This window comes from Ursus americanus, chromosome 7, assembly GCF_024610735.1.
Source record: "Ursus americanus isolate L20-20 chromosome 7, mUrsAme1.1.p, whole genome shotgun sequence".
NCBI lineage: Eukaryota > Metazoa > Chordata > Mammalia > Carnivora > Ursidae > Ursus > Ursus americanus.
In genome coordinates this window covers 53,345,729-53,361,708 of record NC_142133.1, presented here as the reverse complement: position 1 = coordinate 53,361,708, position 15,980 = coordinate 53,345,729, and the positions used below count along the sequence as shown (strand labels likewise).

The 15,980-nt window shown below is 47.9% G+C and overlaps 1 long non-coding RNA gene across 6 annotated transcripts in view; it reads right to left on the bottom strand.

Annotated features, from left to right (window-relative positions):
- Nucleotides 1–3,289: 3,289 nt before the first annotated feature.
- Nucleotides 3,290–15,980, bottom strand: part of LOC123799799 (uncharacterized) — a 59,226-nt gene continuing 46,535 nt past the window's right edge. For 5 of the 6 annotated variants that reach the window (XR_015725272.1, XR_015725270.1, XR_006781704.2 and 2 more), the window contains exons 6-7: nt 9,060–9,248; nt 3,290–4,461 (exon numbers count right to left, since the gene is read on the bottom strand). This is a non-coding gene — a long non-coding RNA (uncharacterized LOC123799799). The remainder of the gene's footprint in view (nt 4,462–9,059; nt 9,249–15,980) is intronic. The other variant, XR_015725275.1, reaches the window with a different exon arrangement.

Genomic DNA, 15,980 nt, shown 5'->3' with positions numbered 1-15,980 from the left:
TAGTCTCTCGGGTCCTCTCTGGATCAAACTTCCATTTATTCTTAGTCACTCTCACCGGGCAAAGGCAGCAGGAATCTGCCTGCTAAGTGGGAAGACATGGAGACCGGAGAGGTCCTTGAACTAAGAGAAGGAATTACAAACGTAGCAGGAAGGAAGCTGTCCGGCCCAGGGCGATGACCGGCTGGGGGAAAGGAGGTGCCCCCCTCCATCGATCCGCTCCTCACAGCCACAAATACCACCACATGTGCACAAACCACACACACAGAGTACACCCTACCTCTGCACACCACACTCACCATGCACACGCAACCCACACACACTATCTACAGACAACACAAACGCCCCATAAGCGCTCGCACAAAGAGCCGCCTGTGAACCCCTCCTTCGTTTCCATTCTCAATTCTGCATTTGGAAATTGCTGAACGAATAAGAAAACAGAAATGGGCTTTGTGTGGGGGCGGGGGGGGGGGTCCCTCGGGATCTCACAAGATGTCTTTTTAGGCCTGGGCTGGTTTTCTGCTGTGCGTGGGGAGGAAGGGCTGGGTGGCACCTGGGGATGGAGGCCTCACAGAGGAAGGTCCTGGAGAAGACAGAAACCGAGGAGGGGGAGTCCAGGTGGGGAGGGCAGCAGAGGGTGAGAGCTGGCAAGTACACCCAGGACCGCGGGCTCAGAAGGGTCTGCTGGGTTTTGCTCTAGACTGGGATGCCCTTCACCCAAACTCAGAGAGCCACCCTGAACCCAAAGAGATGGTGCTGCCTGGACCGGCCGGAGCTGCCCATGGCTGTGTGGGTGGGCAAGGGCAAGGGCGGAGGGAGCTAGCTCAGCCCCGGCCCTGCGGCCACAGCCACAAACATCCCACAAATGACCGTTTCAATGAGAGCTTTTTAACACTTGGGCTCTCAAACCTTCAGAAATTCTCCACCCTACAATTTCTAAAAGTAGATCTCATTTGGGTGTTTTATAGGTCGAGAAGTCCTGCCACCTACAGCAGAGACGTGCAGCTTTTCTTCTCTCCTCTTCCTTTTGAAACGATATCCAAACCCCAGTGGTTTCCTTGCCTGGGAGAATGCAGTGCCACACGCAACATCTGCAAGCAGTTAATTTTCCAAATGGGAGACGGTCACCACAGATGCAGACCTTTTCAAAATAAACACTAGAAAAAATATGACGCTGGCAAAAATGAGAGCCCAGAATCTGTGTGAGTGGGTGGGAGGTGGCTGGTGCCGGGACAGGACCCAGTTTGTGCAGATCAAAGTCAAATCCTCGCCTGCCTGGATGCGAAAACGCAAAAGAATTGGAGGTAGAGAACTGCAGGGCGGAGAGGGGCTTTGGGGAAGGGGGGAGTATTCCAGCCCTCCTACGTATTGGGAAATTAAAGCCTGGGGCAGGAAGTGAGTGCTTATCTGTGTTGAGACTGGAACCCAGGCCAAGAGCTTTTTGCTCCATGATAAGCCTTGTTTTTATTTGAATATTTCAGCTTTTTCTGTTTGGGGAAAATAAAAGGCCTCTAACTTTGAATGATTGCTTTTAACCCCTCCTCGGGGCCCATTTGGGATGCTGGGGGATTCTCATCCTGGCCTCTAAGAGTGGGTGCTTCCTTCCCACCACACACACACACACACACACACACACACACACACACACACACACGCCTCGCTGTGCCCTGCAGCTAGACTGGCAAGCGGTGAGAAGCCAGCACCCCGCAAAGGCCAAGACGGGGCCTAAGAACTCCACGGTGGGCAGCTGCTTCCTATCCGCCTTATGGAAGGAAGCACCCAAGCTTGTGGATCTGGTGCTCAAGACAAAAAAGCCTGGTTGCTCTGACTAGCAACTAGTCAGGAGGAATCTGGGGCAGGACAGGCTGGAGACCCACCTGCACTCACATCCTACCAAAGCCACCCCTCCCTTCCCGCAACAGGAAGGAGGAGGCACAGAGGAGATCCGCAACACGGGGACTGGCACAGACGAGGCATTCAGGACATCGCTGTTGTTTAGGATTGGAGTTAAACGTAGGAAATTGAGAGGCCAATGGCACACTGAAGGAAATGTACTGCTCCAGCCCAGGTGACCTGCACCATGCTAACTTGTCGCGCTCTATCTGTGGTTAAAGCCTTATTGCTAGCTTATCCATCTTGTCCCTACAGGATGGTTTTTTGCAGCGAGGTTTCAAAAGACAAAAGTTGAGTTCGAAAGAAAAAGCATAGGGAATAGATAAAAAGAAAGGGATAGAAGAAAAGAATTGTAGACAGTGGGGGCCCTGGGAGAAGAGTTCTGGACCTGGGGGGAAAATGGGGAGCCGAGAAAGTGGGGACTGGGGAGGAGATTCCAGACACAGTGGCCACAAGGAGGCACTGCTGTCCCGTCAAAGGCCCCGGGCAGGCAGCGACTCAAGGGGAGGTTTTTCAAAAATTCAAGTGGGCTTCGCTCCCTCTCAGACTTCACTCTAACCCCCCAGACTCTTCCTTAAGGCTTTGAGGTCTCCCCTCCCTCCCCTGGGAGTTGTCTCAGAGGACTCTGGAGGGACCCCTTCCTGTGAGCCTTCTAGAGTGAGCAACAATAGCCTGGCCAGGCCACCATGGGACTGATGGAGGCACTGGCGGGGTGGGGAGGGCGGGAGTGAAGAGACCTCCTGGATTTGCACCCCAGTTTTGTTCCCCGTATTTAAGGCCAGGCTCCCGTGTGGTAGGAGTAGGAAGGCGCCTCCGCCCACCCTTGCTGATGGGGTTAGCATGGGCGGAAGACCTGGCTGGCAGCAGAGGTCCATGCTCTGGAGCTCTGTTCTCCCAGCATATCCAGGAAGGAGGCGCTCACCCTGGATCTCCTTGTCAAACAGCAAATTCAGAAGGGACTGAAAAGGTCAGCCAGAGTGTCAGGAGTCCACCTGCGGGGAACCCCAGAGGAGAGGCTGAGGGACACCCTGGGCCTTGAGCCAAAGAGCACGGAATCAAGCCTGGGCATTGCATGTTCCTAGGGCCATTTGCAGCAACCCCTGCTCCCCTCTGTCTGAAGCCCAGCAGCTGTTGTCTAGCATCAGCCCTTACTCGCCTCTGGGCAGACACCCTGACAAATTCTATAGCCCCCTTGGCTTCTCCATTTTCAGTCCAGCTCCTCAAACACCAAAAGCTTCCATCACTACGACCTTCCTCATATTACCTTTTCCAAGATTCTGGCTTAGCAGATATTAGTTACAGTTCAGGCCCAATGGTGTCTCTCAAGACGATTTTAGGGAAACCTGTGTCTTCCAAAACCAAATCGCCTCTCAGGATGATTTTTCCACAAACGCAGACATTCTTTCAAAAGGCATTTATTGGTCTGCTCTTGCTTTTCCAGGGCATGAAAGAAGCAGGCTTAAGGAGCCAAGCGTGTTGGGACTCTGGGCTGCTTGTTCAGCCTTGGAGGACACTCTAGGGAGGGCACTAAGCCATGCAAGGCAAGCTCAGGGGTGATTCCTGTGGGTGAGGACTAAGGGCCTGAGGAAAGGAGACACCGGCAGAGTCCAGGCGCCAGTGGGATCCCCAGGCTGTCCATCCCCAACAGGACCCTGCCCAGCATGCTGCCGAGCCCTGTGGCGGCCCCAAGCCTCAAGGAAGAGGAAGTAGGGTCTGGATATTAGACAAGACTTCGGTCAGATTGTGGATTTGGGAATCTGCTGCTGACGCCACTGGGGGATGGGGATGCATAGGAAATTCTGAAAGTTGCAGGCTGCCCGGCTGCCTCGGACACACCCAGTCCTCATTCGGATTTGAGCAAAGGAGACCGAGAGCAGGAGGAAGGCCCCCAGGAGCCTGCAAATCGTGCCTAAGCGTCTGGATCCCACATCTGAAGAACGCTACTTACTATCAGCTTTGAGCGGTGGTAGCACCGTCGCCTCTGAGGTTTACCCAAGGCACGATTGTTACTGATTGAAACCATGAGACCGAATTCCAGCCCCCTCATCCCTCCAGTGGCAGGCTGAGGCTCCACATCCATTTCCTGCCTTGGTCAGAACTGGCTGCAGAATGGGACATGCCTGTCGGTGGCTCCTGCGGGAGAGGCTGAGGAGGATCAAGGCAGAGACAGAGGGGGAGGCCAAGGGGAATGAAGCACGGACCTGAGGAGCTGACGCCCCTCCCGCCCCACCCAGGCACACGGCAAGGGAGGGCTAGGAGCGCACTGGCATGAGCCCATCCTGTGGCTGAGAGGCTCTGTGGACTCGCCAGCCACCATTCCCCACAGGAAGAGGGGCTGTCCTTTCACAGCCATTGCCCTGACTCCTGAAGGTGGCTGGCTCCGAAGCTCACAGAAAATCAAAGATACACAGGGTATAATTAGAGGGATCCTAGCAAATGTCAGGTTTCACCACGGCCGTCATATTTTGTAATCAGGGCTCAGAGAGGTTAAGCAACCTCACAGAGCTGGATCGAGACAGCAATTCTTGACTCCCGACTTATTTTCTGACAGCAGAATCTTCCAGAAGGTCTCTAAAAGAGATCAAGAAATAAGTGGCTCTGGTCAAAATATTAAAATATCAGCTTCAAAATTATGATAGGTGAGTAGTCAATGAGTAGCCAATTTGCCATTTGCAAATCAACACACCACCTTACCATTTCATTTAGCGGGTCCTGAGGGCCAGGCCTCGTGCACAGTCCTTACGCATACCTTTCTGTTTCCTCCTCTGTCCCCTCCTCTGGGAGATAAAGCCACGTCCCTGCCGCAGAGGACTGCCATGAGGTCCGCATGGTAGGAGACACGTGCGGTAATGTACCAATCCTGAAACCACTTCTTCAGCTTACGACCAAGAACAAGGAAGTAGACGAGGCCCCCAAACAGCCAGTGTAGACACCATGAAGTCCAGGTTCCAAAGTTCATACCATGGGCTCACTGACAGTCCCCTCAGACTCATTCAGATCCTTTTCACTCTTACTTTTTAAATTGTTCTAATGAGCTTGCCTGCCAGGATTTTGTTTGTTTGGGATTGGTTTTGTCACTATTATCACTTTAATAAAAAAAAAAAAAATCCATGGGATCTTAGAAACAGCCAACAAATTAGAAGGAAGGTGCTGACCTGCTAGCAAGAAGCATACTGAGAATCGCAGAAGTATTTATGATCTGGGAGACGGAGGGTAGCAAAAACGCACACATAGGAGGCCCCAAAGCATAATTCATTTGAGCGTAGGACTAAATCGCCACATAAATTTCAGAAGACTTGAAGGTATTACTGTCTGCCTGAATCATTAAAAAAAGAAGCTCTTCCACCCATCTTTTGATTCTAAGAATAATGGCCCAGCCTCACCAGTTCAAAGGATTTTTACTCCAAGAAGTCCATACATAGTGTCAACGTCAAGAATGAGACCCCGTTTCTTGGGAACCAAGCCCCCGTGTTAGTATTTCCTCTTCAGCCGCACTCCCACACCCCCGACAGATGCACTCAGCATTTCCACCCTTGCAGCAGATAAGAATATGACTGTAAATCAGCACAAGGATTCTTCAGAGACGGTGCACAGAAACCGTGCATGCAGGATATTGGAGGAATGTCTAAAACACTTGAGAACAAACTGTTTCCAAGCTCCCATAAGCAGTTTGGAAGCTTCTATTTATCTACAAATAACTGACATGCTCCAGATAATCTTTCTTCCCTGTTTATGAAAAGAGGCTCTAAGAGCCCCTTTAGGCCACTGTTGAATGATTGAACGAATGGATGGATGAGTGGTAAATAAATAAACCTGGCCACATAGCTCAAGTTATTTGAAAATAGCAAATCCTCTTTTTTAAATATAGCCCAATGAAGACTTCCACTGGTTCACACATTTCTCCCAACAATTCTGCATCAGTTAAGACCTGACTGTATTCATATTTATACATTGTGGGTCATTTTGCTGCTTATATTCTAGAATAACACCCAACATTCAGATGAAAAGTCAAGAATCCATCCATTTAGGTTTCTAAGCATCCAGATGGCCGGCATCAGTGGATGTAAGCATTGTGTATCCATTCATTCAACAAATATTTATTAAGTGTCTGCTCCATGCCTGGCTTTCTGCTAGGCCCTGAAAACCTCAAACTGAGCAAGATTGATCATTCAGTCAACTTCACAAAACCACATCATCTCAAAGCAGAAGGAAGCAGGAACCGTGCATATAAGTTGCTCCATGCCTAGCACTGTTTTGGGACCTTCATATGATACCACCTTTTGTTTCATGACAACCCTTGAAAGGAGGTATAACCATAAATAGGTGAAGAAACTGAAACTCAGAGAGGTCATGCAAGTTGTTCAAGCCACACAGCTACTAAGTGTCAGAGCAAGAATGGCAGCCCATTGTTCTGCACAACCCAATGAAGGGGTCTGTGGTGGGAGGCAGACAGCAGAGTGGACTGATTCTGCCTCCCTTTGTTGCATCCCTTCAGGAAAGTGACAAGCTCAGTTTTCTCATCTCTCTAATGGGACCACAATGCGTCTCTCAGAACTCAGCTGTGGGTATCAAAGGACATAATAGATGTGGGGTCTCCTGGCTTGGGATCTGACACACATAGGTACTCAGCAAATGTTTCTTACATGGGCCGATCTAGTCTCCAAACCCTCTGGCACACTCACCTCCCACCCTCTACACCAACATCCACCGAGAGCAAGCTCCCCAGTCACTTCCAGAAGCAGGCAGTTCACAACTTCCTGAAGCACTGTGTCCTGGAGTCAGAGGGCTCACTAACCTGCATCCCCATGTGCATGGACCACAGCAAGTGTGGAGAAGACAGCAGAAGACACAGGCCTCCCCCAGGAGAAGACAAGGTCTGTCTACAGGAAGCATTAGAGAAGGCTCAAGGTGTATCATCTTCAAGAGCAGGAATAGGAGGTGGTGGAGATGAGGCAGGCTCTCTCTTCCTTCCTAGTCTCCACCCTGTCCACCCCAAGGAGGAGCTGATCTGACCCCCAGGCCAACTTCCTGGATGAGGATGGCCAGGCCTTCCCCTTTATCCTGATGCTCCCAGAACTGACGCTTTGTTTTCTCCATTTCCATTCCCCTGCCTGCCCGGTCCCAGTCCCCTTTTGAGCAATTTTCTCATGTGAGTCCTAACCCAACCAGGTATTTCCTGGCCTTGTGAGAAACCAGTCTTACTCTAATGTTTTGAATCTGAAACACCATGAAAAAAAATAATAATAATAATTTCAAAAGACAATTTTGTAACCACGTTAAATCAGACTCAGAGAGAGCAACATCCCACACACTACACATCCCACCACTCTATTTATCCTGGAAGTGTAAGGTGTTAAAAGGTCAAGTTCTTGAATTTGGCCTTTCAGATTATATTTCAGTTCAACTGCTTATAATTCGTAAACTTGTGCAAGTTAGCTAACCTCTTCAAGGCTTGACTTGCTCATCTGTAAAATAGATCCCTCCATAAAGTGTTGTAGTAAAGAACAGAAGTCAGTAAACTATGGCCTGTAGGCCAAATCTGGTTCACTGACTGTTTTTATGAAGGCCTATGAGCTAAGAATGGTTTTTACATTTTAAATGGTTGAAAAAAATCAAAAGAAGAATATTTTGTGATACATGAAAATTACATGAAATTCAAATTTCAGGGTCCATAAATAAAGTTTTATTGGAACATAGCCATGAACAGTTGTTTACATATTGCCTACGGTTGCTTTTCTGCTACAACGGCCAAGTTGAATAGTTGCAACAGAGACATGATAGCCCATCAGCATAAAATATTTACTATCTGGCTCTTCTAGAAAATGTCTGCCAATCCCTGGTAAAGAGAAAACAAAGAAATGCCTGGAAATGCCTGTAATAGTAAATACCAAAAAAATGTCAGCTATCGTTTTCTTGTATTACCGTCCAGCTCCCATTTGCCTTTGGAGATACATTCCCATGTGATTCCAAAGGTTTTCTGCATTATTTTTTAAACGCTGCATAATATACATTTCCCTGTAGAAGACATATGGTGGTATCTAGTTCTAACTGGCATTATCAACACAGAAGGCATCATCCTGACCTCACAGAAAGACAATGGGAGAGAGGTCCCATCCTCCTAAATGTCATCCTCTGGACTTATCCTTATTGGAATACAAAGTGGAAGGGCTTAAAATAGAAGCAAATAATAGCAGTCTCCAGATTTCCTTGTATCAGAGAACATTGAACGGAGAAAGGAACTTAGAAATTCTCTGATCCAATTGCCCCTGCTTTATAAATGAGGAATCTGAGGCTGGACAAAGTTAAGGGACTTAGCCTAGAGCAATCAACTCTCTTTGGCCACCCTCACCCCCATCTTGGTGCCTTTCCTATGTTTTGCTGTTCTCTGCCCTTCTTCCTGTTGTATGTGCTTCCTTTCCCTTTGATTTTATATTCTACATCATATGATGTGACCTTGAGAAACAGTTCATGTGCAGGTCCTAGTTTATTAGATGTTAATAATCTTAAAAGCAAATCAAATCCATTTTTTTAAAAAATTTAATCGAGGTAGGTATAATTGCTATATAACATTATATTAGTTTCAGGTGTACAACATAATGATTTGATACTTGTATGTATTGTGAAATGAGCATCACAATAAGTCTAGTTAACAGCCATCATCATACACGGTTACACATTTGTTTTTTCTTGTGAGGAGAATTTTAATGATTAACTCTCTTATCAACTCTCAAACATGCAATACAGTGTTATTAACTAAAGTCACCATGTTGTACATTATATCCCCAGGACTTATTCATTTTATTACAGGAAGTTTGTATCTTTTGACCCTCTTCACCCATTTTACCCATCCCCTAGCCCCCCTCAAATCCATTATTTTAAAAGATTTTATTTTGACAGAGAGAGAACACAAGCAGGGGGAGAGGCAGGCAGAAGGAGAGGGAGAAGCAGCTCCCTGCAGAGCAGGGGGAGCCCAACTTGGGAGTCGATCCCAGAACCCTGGGACCATGACCCAAGCCAAAGGCAGTCGCCCAAACAACTGAGCCACCCAGGCGCCCCAAATCCATTTTTAAAACAAAGGAACATCTACCCCACCTAGGCTTGACATCCATTTCCGAGCAAATAGAGGCTCCTTAATGCCCCTAATCAAGATCTGTCTATGTTTAACCAACCTCCTCACAGGGTCCTGGCATCAGCTTCACTCCGCCGGCCTTCCAGGGCTCCAGAACAGGTGAGAAAAATGAGAAGGCCCTTCCCCAGGGCGGGCGGCAGGATTTGGCCCTCACAGCCTGCCATTCACACAGCAGGACAGAAAAGGCATTCACTTTCCTCCTCCGTGTCATGATACCAACCAAAATTACCTTTAAATGAGGAAGAAAGTCATTATTTAATCAATAGGATTGCGTCAATTGAGGAAAATTTGTCTCCAGTGTAAACAAGTGGACCGTCTTTGCGCTCTATGAAAACAAGGTTAAATTACTTGCAGATCCGGCGATGAGAGACATGTAGGAAGTGAACCTGAAGCCTGACACATTCAAGGTCTGGGAACCGAAAATAATAGGAATTGTTCTGATTTTTCCAGTGGAATTGAGCAAGAGATGGACCCGCCTCTTTGCAGAACCAAGGATTCCTCTGCCTTACCCTTTCTTTTGAGGAGGAGGGGGAGGAGGGGAAAGATAATGACAAAGAGAGATGAGAACAAAGGTTCAATGAAAGGTGGGCAGCCTACCCCTCCAGAGCTGGCCACTGTCACTGGCTCGGAGGGGGCTGGGGTTGGGGGGGTGGCATTAAAAGGAGGTGTGATCATGTCTGTCCACTGCCTCCTGCTCACAGCCGTTCCTTCGCTCCACAAATTCCATTCAGCAGATCCTCTTGAGAATGAATCATTGTAATGGTGGCTAATGTGTATTGAGCATCTGTGCCAAGCATGCCGAGCCCTAGATGTGCCTTGCACTCTTCAGTATTCTCAACAGCCTTAGAAGGTAGCTACCGTGATCACGCCCATTTCACAGATGAGGAAGAGGGCAGTAACAGCTGGAGAATGGTGGGGGGCAGTTCTGCTTGGTTCTGGAGCCTACCATACTAACTGCCCAGTCTTGGGGTGCCCATCCCTGTGCTGTCACGGGGGTCCATACAAACCGGACCTGCTTTCCGAAAGTCCCCACAGCCACAGAGGAAGGGAAACAGAGCATTTACTCTTGTTCGGGGAGGGGCTCAGCTTGTTCTCAGAGTCTCTGGTTGAGCAGCCTCCTGCCTGCTTCTCCTCCAGTCCTTCCCCCGTGCCTGTTGCCTCCTTTGACCACCTCAGAAGGAGCCTCTCAGTGGTCGAAGTGATTTCTGTCAAGGCTAAAGGCAGATGGTGAGGGCTAAGTTCCCTGCTCCCTGACAGAACTTCTTAGTGAGAATTTGACTTTCAGGTATCTCTCACTGACTCAGGAGGCTGTTCCAGCTGCAGAGTGAAAGTCACTGGCATGCTCCCTTCAGAACATGAGCCATAACCAAATAAACGTTAGCTCTGGGCTTTTCGAAAGCCAGATTCCATCACCTTTGTGGTGACATCTGGCTAATGGTTATTCCCTGCGTCTCCTCCTGTTCTCCTCCCCACCCCTCACTCAGCTCCAATTCTGAAGAGTCCCAATGTGTGGTTCACAACCGACCTTCCTTCCGTGACTGTATCCCTTAGGTGTCCATCAGGAAAACACAGTCACCCCATGCCTAGGCCCTGGGTCACCCTAACAGGGATCTGACGAGGCCTAGGCTAAGGGGCCTCTTGGCCTCCTCTGGTGAGACTGTGGCGTGCTGGCTCTCTTGTCAAGACAGCAAGAGGCTGGCTTGCTGAGAAGAAGAGTTTCACATTAAGAAAGAAAAAGAAAAAGAAAAAGAAAAAGAAAAGAAAAGAGAAATGAAACATATTTGACCCGGGAAGAAATAGAAGACCTCTCAAGTTGCCAAAGTGACGGATTAGACAGGGAGGCAGAGCAAATGTGAACTCCTGGGGAGGCGGTCAGAAGGAGCCCAGATGGACTAGACTAGGCTGAGGTGGTGGGAGGAATGGAGACAGGATGATTTATCCAGGTTGGGTCGGGAGACCAGTTGGAGCGCTCGGCAGAGCTAGACACAGTCCACCCTTTGTAACCCATTTATCTAACTCATCAATTTTATAGCCACATTACCTTCCTATGGGCAGGAAAGCAGATATTGGTGCCATCGCAGGCCTGGCTGTGGTTTGCACAGCATAATGACAGATGCCAAAAACAAAGGGGAGGGGAAAGGGCCCTTTGGAGACCACAAAAGAGCCTTTATAATTATGCCTCTTCCTCTCTCGGGAGCCTGCCTCTCGCTCTCGCTCTCGCTCTCCCTCCCTGCAGAGGTGCCAGGCTGGCTGCAGGGGTGCCGTCCTCCCGGATGCACGGGGCAGCTGCCTAGCACGCGTCTATTAATAACCGTGCATGGACTTGAAGGCAGCTATGCCGGCCCGCCTCTCTTCTCCAGGCTAAATAGCGGCAATCCCTTTAACCTTTCTTCATGGGCCCGATTTTCCATCCCTTTAATCATCCCTGTCACTTTCTGCTGGATGGCCTCCACTCTCACCACATCCCTCCCCCAGGGTGGAGACTCGGAGCCAGCTGGAATAATGGGCGTCCCGCCTCAAGAGCTGCTCCTTCCCCTCCGCACGCACGCCCCCCTGCCCCAGGCTGAGTTACTGCCACTCAGGACACAACTGGAGAACTTCTCTCCCCATGGATGTCCTCCTTGACCAGAACATCACTAACATCCAAGAGTCTCCTCTGAGGGGTCCCCACAGTTCTCTTCCCCTCCGTTCCACTGCCCCGCCCCCACCCCATCTAGACAACAGCCTATCCTGTGGACCCTGAGAGCAGTCCCCCAGCCAGCTTCCCTGCCTCCATCTGGCCCCCTCCCTGCCAAAACAGTTAAAAGCCCCCGTTAGAAATAATTATTTTAAATCAAACGTCATTTTTATCGTGTCCCTCCCCTATTCTAGAGCCCTCAGTAGCTAGCTCCCTGCTGCTTTTTGATACAGCAAATGCAAACATTTGCCAGACTCTGGGTCCAGAGTTCTCTCCCCACCCCCTTTCTGCGTATGTACAGATCCTCATTCAAAAAGCTTTTCCTAGTTAGTCTTCTCACTCTGGCTACACCTTTACCAGCCACCCACCCCCACAACATCTTGTTAGATACTGTTTTGGGTGTATTGATATATGTATCTATGGGCTAGGGCTCTTTGACAGAAAACAACAGAAACCACCTCTGACTGGTTTAAGGAACAGAAAAGGCTTGTTTGGGAATGAAGGCAGAGTCGACAGAATGAAAGACAGGGCTGAGCCTAGGCCTAGGAAACGACAGAACAGGGGAGCTCTGAGGTCTTTCTAAAACACTGTCATCAGGTAATCAGCTCCAACTGTCTTCCATCCTTGTTTATCTTTGCTTAACATTCAGAGTTTCAGGACCTAGGATCTAGACAAGCTTTGTGACCAGGGTGGGGAGCCCCTGTGATTGGCCACCCCCCCAGAACCACACAGGGTGGGGAGAGTTGCCAGATTTCACAAATAAGAATATAAAATGCCCAGCTAGGTTTGCATTTCAGATAAACAATACATAATTGTCGTTATAAATGCAGTATTTCCTGAATTTGTCTTCCCATTCTTGCCCTCCGCCAGCCCCCCTCTGAGGCTCGCAGGTGGGTAGGCATCCTCTCAGACCTGGGCCTGCCACAATACCCGGCTGTACCTCGCCCCTCACACATTTCTTCAGTCCATCCTCAAGGTGGCTGTGGCTTTTACTTCTTTCCCCTCAGTCTTATAAACCAGCTTACACCACCTCCAAACTATATGTTAACTGACACAAATAAAAAGGCTAATGTACCCTTTGGCAATCATTATTATTTATTTCCTCTTTACCTTTATTGCGGAAAGAACAGCTTTCTTGGCCGTCTCTCTTTTGCCAAATACTTTGAAAACGGCCCTAATGATATTGAGCATTCCGTATAACTTTTTATAGCTTCACGCACATTTTCACGTTCATGATTTTGTTCAATGTCATAAATTATTGTAATTAGTGAGCTAAGTGGTCAGGTGGCCCCAGGAATACAGTCTCCCATTTCTCAGATGAGAAATGAAGGCTTTGAAAGGTAGATGATAAAAACGAGTGTGGGTTCCAAGCTGTTTGATCCAAGGCTTAGAACGACATGTTCTTTCCTCGACATTAGGGGTTAGCAAACTTTTTCTGTAAAGGAGCAGATGGTAAATATGTCAGGCTTTGTACACCATGCGATCTCTGTCACAACCACTCAGCTCTGCCACTGAAACACGAAAGCAGCCATAGTCGATACAGAAATGAATGGATGGATGTTCCAGTAAACTGTGTTTACAGAAAAGGTCACCAGCCATATTTAGCCCACAAGCTGCAGTTGGCTAACTAACGTCTCCTCTACACAACACAGTAAGCACTCTTTAATCTTTGAGTCTATCAAAGCTTGCCTCCAATTGCGATGCCATGACTTTGACCTGTTTTAGTATTAGATCACTCTACTAATTTTCTCTCTCCTGACCTCTTTATTTTTTTTTAAAGATTTTATTTATTTATTCGACAGAGATAGAGACAGCCAGCGAGAGAGGGAACACAAGCAGGGGGAGTGGGAGAGAGCCTGATGTGGGGCTCGATCCCATAACGCTAGGATCACGCCCTGAGCCGAAGGCAGATGCTTAACCGCTGTGCCACCCAGGCGCCCCTCTCTCCTGACCTCTTACGTGTCAGTATTGTTTGGATGATAACTGACTTGGCTCCCCACTAGCCCCTTGATCCCTCCTACACTGTGGCAAAGCTTTGGACCCTTGTGCTGTGAACATGCCCAGCTAAGCCCATCCTTCCTCCCCTGGATCCTTCTTTACCTGCATGTGAGATCAGTTCTGACAAGCCTTGTGAGGAGCCACCTTTCTGGGACAGAGCTTTCCCTGAGGCCCCCAGGATTAACCAGGATAAACCATCCTTCCAGCTTCCCCTCACTGTGGGTTTCATGTGCCTCCTCCTTTGGTCCTTTTCCAAGTTTGTCCCAGGAAACTCATGTACTGGAATGGTAACTCCATGACAGGTCTTCCTACAGCCCTCTTCAGCCCTGGTCCACGGAAGACAGAGACTAATTAGTCCATCTTCTGCCTTCAGAGTGGGAAGACTGGCTTGAATGCTCCTCCCACAGAGAACAGGAACTCCCTAGAGCAAACCAGCTAGTTTGGTTTATACCCTTCACTGTTATGGATCTGGGACAGTGAGGGGTGGGGACAGTGTGTAAACAGCATTCTCCTGGGCTTAGACGACTGGGGTCGAAAATCCTCAGGTGTGGTGATTGCCCACCTGGAACCAGATTCTGCGTTGTAGGAGCCAGTGGGAAGTGACTGATATGTCACTAAAGAGTTTGAGGTTTTTAAGTGGGCTTCTGGGCGCATGTGTGAGCACACACCAGCCACAATGTCAAAAAAGATTCTAGAGATCATGTTACCCAAACCCCTCATTTACAAATAAGGAAACTAAAGCCCTGAGAAATCACCTTAGTTTATCATGATGCCAGGGGATAAGGACCCACATTGTCTTTGTAAACCATTATCCGTAAAGATGATGATGAACTTGATCAGTGAAACTGAAATTTATAACTATAAAGCTTTCCTTGAATATCAATATATTTTATATTAAATAGGAAGCAGAGAATGTGCTCAGCCCATCGTGGCCCAAAGCCGTGATGAGATCGACTTTATCAGAAATAATTCGGATTTGGCCTTCTCAAAGCTTCCATGTGTTCCAAAGGTAGAGTTCTCCTGGGAACATCAACAATGCCCTCCACCTTTCTTCATAAAGTCTTCAAAAGGGTCAAGAGAAGCAAAGGGTAGAGAGTACAAGTGACACTTGGGATCTGAATGCCCTGGCTCGACCATTTAGAAGCTGTGTGACCTTGAGCAAATAATTTATTTTTCTAAGCTTCGTTTCTCATCTGTAAAAGTATAACAATAGTATTTATCTCAAAGAGATGATGTAATAATTAAATGAGATAATGTATACAGAGTGTCTGGCATAGGCTGACCTAATAGTTAACTATTCAATAAATATTCACTATTGTTGCAATGTTGACACCTCAGGCTTTTTGCCTAAAGCCCAACTCTGATTTTGAGTTGACCACTCTGCCTACCTTTCCGACTGTGAAACAGGCATAATAATTTAGTAGGAGAGATGGCTAATTAGAAGTTAGTTATGACCTGGGGACACAGATCTGGCTCCTCGCCCAGACCACAAACCAGCCCAAATGACCTCCAGGCCAAGAGACAAGGTGCCTTTCTGAGCTGAGTCCCCTCTGAAGGGGTGGCCTCCAAGCCAGAACTCAGGATCCCCGGAAGAAGAAGTAAGGCAGAGAAGTTCAGAGAAACAGGGAAACGTGGAAAAGGCTAATGCACAGTTTTCTTTGTGGACAATCTTTCTGGCATGATTTTTGAGTCAAATTGTGTCACCTCATCCTTTGAAATCCCCACAGGATGAGGGCAAAGAAAACCAGGGAATTCCTACAACTCAAAGACGAAGGGTCAGGATAGACCCTGGGTAACAGTCATGCTTCAGGAATATCTCAATAGACCCAGACTGTAGTATTTGCAGCATCTCCAAAGCCATTAAAAAAAAAAAAGAAGAAAAAGAAAAAAAAGCAGACCGCCTAGAACTTCATTTTCCTGGTGATAGAAGAAATGCGCTAGACAAAACAATGCTTTCTCCTTTTCCCCGGGTTACTTGGCAGGAGCAGAAAACTCTTGACAAGAAGTTCCAGAAAGGCTTGATATTGGGTTTGAAAAGTACAAATTCCCACAACAATCAGTGACTAAAGTAGCAATATTTTAGCCTTTCACAGGAATCTGGTTATTATTACCATTAATGCCAAATATCTTGTTTCTATTCTTTTTGATTTAAGGTAATTTTCTTTGTAAAAGGCCTGCTTTGTTAAGCCCTACACAGTTACGTTGGCTTTGGGAGAAAGAGAAGTGGGCATGGTGGGAAAGTATCATATTATACTGAAACTTTAGAGGGCCTGGTTGTGAAGACCC